This window comes from Phodopus roborovskii, unplaced genomic scaffold, assembly GCF_943737965.1.
Source record: "Phodopus roborovskii unplaced genomic scaffold, PHOROB, whole genome shotgun sequence".
In the NCBI taxonomy this organism is placed as follows: Eukaryota; Metazoa; Chordata; class Mammalia; order Rodentia; family Cricetidae; genus Phodopus; species Phodopus roborovskii.
The window spans coordinates 239,946-243,388 of NW_026126084.1; positions in this window are offsets into that span (position 1 = coordinate 239,946).

The window sequence follows — 3,443 nt, forward strand, 5'->3', positions numbered from 1 at the left end:
TCAAGAACAGTAATTTTGTGATCAGCTTATAATTGCCTTTTGGATAATTCATTAGTTCTTATAATTTTGCTTATTCATTTAAGATAAACTTAATCTATTTAGGTATTTTAATCAATATAATAACTACACTGACTTCTAAATAATCAAGGATTTGATGAAGATTGAATTTCTTATGGATAGAACTGACTATTAAATTCTAGCTTCCAATTTAGTTTCTCCCAAATAAGTAACAGACAAAGAACCAAAAAGAAAAATATTACTTAATGTTAATAGTTCATCTAAAAGTATACTGTGAATGACGGAAATATTAACTATTAGTGGTCAATTTTATGGATACTTCTTGTAATAAGGAGAAGTGATTTCTGCTTTAAACAGAGAATATTAACAGTGAATCCTTATAAATGGGGAAGAAGAGAGGGAGACACAGAGATGGAGACAGAGAGATAGAGATACACACAAAGAATAGGAGACAGACATATACAGAGGGATAGGAAAATAGATTAGGGAAGCCTTCATCTAAATTCTTATAGGTGCTTCATACAGCATTTTGTTTTTAAATCAAGGAGCCTCTAACATTCCTCTATATAAACTCACTGTGTTTGTCACTTCTTAGTAAAAACAAAAAACATGCCTGATACAACCTCACTTATTAGATCATTAACAAACCTCTCTTCAAGAGCTTCTGAACAAGTTGGGAGCACTAGAAGAGGGGAGGCTGAGGGAGGTAGGAGAAAGAGGAGGGAAGAAGGGGATGGGGGACGAGAACATGAGGGATCAGGAAGATTGAGTCTGGGGATGAATAGAGGAGAGCAAGACAAGAGATACCTTAATAGATGGAGCCATTATAGATTTAAAGAGAAATCTGGCACTAGGGAAATGTCCAGAAATCCACAAGGACAGCCCCAACTAAGACTCTAATAGTGGAGAGGTTAACTTAAATGTCCTTCCCCTAATGGGGGAATTATTCCCCTAATGGGAATAATGAGATTGATGACTATGTTGAATGCCATCCTAGAACCTTCATCCAGTAGCTGATGGAAGCAGAAGCTGAACTCTTGAAATCCAATCGTAGAGAGGGAGGAGTGATGAGCAAAGGAGTTAAGACCATGCTGGTGAAACCCACAGAAACAGCTGATTCGATCAAGTGGGAGCTCATGGATCCCAGCCAGACAGCTGGGGAAACAGCAAAGGACCGAACCAGGCCCCCTGAACATGGGTGACACTTAGGAGGCCTGAGCAGTCTATGGGACCTCTTGCAGTGGAATATTTTTTGCTACTGCTACTATAATGAAATACCAAATTTTGCAGCTTAAAACCACATTCATTCATAACCTTATAGTTCTATAGATCAGCATCCAGGTACAGCACAGTCTAGCTGGCACCTCCAAGATGCTGATAAGGCTGAATTTCTTACTGGAGACTCTGTAAAAGAATTAACTTCCATGTTCACAGTATTGACAAGATTATGTTGCTTGTAGTTATGAGTCTAAAAGTATATTCCCTTGCTGACTACCATTTGGAGCTTCTCTCAGCTCCTTCATCGTTCCAAGCCTGCAAAAGCCAGTGTAGCCCTTCATTATTTAAATTTCTATAACTTCCACTACTGCCATGTCTTCTCCTCACTTCAGCTGGAGAAGTCTCTTTTGAATGGCATATTTGATTCAATTGGATCTACCTGTATAGTCTCAGCTACTTTTTCCAACACAAGCACTACAGCCCAACTTACGTGTGTAAAATTGTCTCTGTTATAGAAGAGAATATGTCTAGTTTCTAGGGAATAGGGCTTGTGCACATTTGAGAGGAAACAATATTTTGCCTAGAACATCACACAACACCACATATTTAGAAAGTAACAGAGACAGATATGAATCAAGTCATTTGAGACAATAAGGCTCATATCCTTTCCACAAGTTAACACTACCTTTCTAATGTTTAATTAGTCATGGCATATAATGAATAGAGAATAGGGCATAAAATATCTTAACCAAGACATAAATAATATTTGTAAACAAAATCTGTTTCCAATTTGCAACATAATTTATTCCTTTTAAAATTAAAGCTTTAAAAAATCAATGTTATTTTGCTTCAAATTCTGACAGAATGGTGAGAGTATATACTAAATATACATATACTTTTCCCAATAAATAAATATGAACATCACCAGAATCATTTTGCTGATTTATCCAAGACTGAGTAGGCTTATTATCAGCAGAAATAAAAGCACTAAAACACAAAACATTCTCCTCTAAGATCCATTGACACAATAAATGCCAAGAGTTTCAATATCCAGACACACACTGCCAATTGTCAGGAATAGCACAGACCTCACAATATTTCCCAGAAGGGAGGGGGGCAGGCTGACTCACTGAACCGTGCAACAAGGGCTTGTATTCCTTTTACAATGTGTTTTAATAGAATCCCACACTTCTTTAGATCCAGACACAAGCAGGGCCCTTGTCAGACTTACACCAAGCACAGTAAACAATAAACCCATTAGAAATCACTTTTTAAACTTGAATCTGCTCAACATTAAGGTCTCATACAGACAATGGTCACATTTAAATTAGATGTTTAACATGTGGGTCTAGGAAGATTTAGTCAGGGGAGCAATAGATGTGAGAGAGAGATACCATAAAAGAGGGAGAAATTACAGGTTTGGAGAGAAATTGTCTCTAGAGATATGTCCAGAGACCTATACAAGTGACCCCCAACTAACAATTTGAGCAACAGTGGAAAGGCTGTCATAAATGCCCTTCCCTGATAATGAGATCGATGACTAACTTATCCACCATCATAGAACCCTCATCTAGTAGCTGATGGAAACAGAAGCAGACACCCACAGCTAAACACTGAACTGAACTGGAATCCAGATGCAGAGAGGGAGGACAAGACCACACTACAGAAACCCACACAGACAGCTGACATGAACAAGGGGAGCTAATGGATCCTCAGACTGATAGCTGGGAAACCAGCACTGAACCAACTCAGACCCCCTGAACATGGGTCTCAGATAAAAGTCCTGAGCAGTCTAAGGGACCTCTGACAGTGGAACCATGATGTATCTATTGTGCATAAAAGGACTTTGGGAGCACATTCTCCATGGAGGGATTCTCCCTTAGCCTAGAGACAGGAGGGAGGGCCTAGTCCCTACTCCAAATGACTTGACAGATTTAGATGATCCCTCCTGGAAGGCATCACCCTACATGTGGAGTGGGGGGGGGCTGATGGGATGACAGTGAGATCAGGGGGTTTAGGAGGGAGGGAGAGGAGGAGGGAAGGAGGGGGAGGGAACTGGGATCGATATGGAAAATAAGAAAAATAAATAAGCAAAAAAATAAATTAGATGCTTAAAAACTGCTTAGTATGTCTCCAATAAATTCCCATGTCCTGAGATTCATACTTCTATTTAGCCAAAATTGAGGAAAGCATTTGAGATAGAGTAA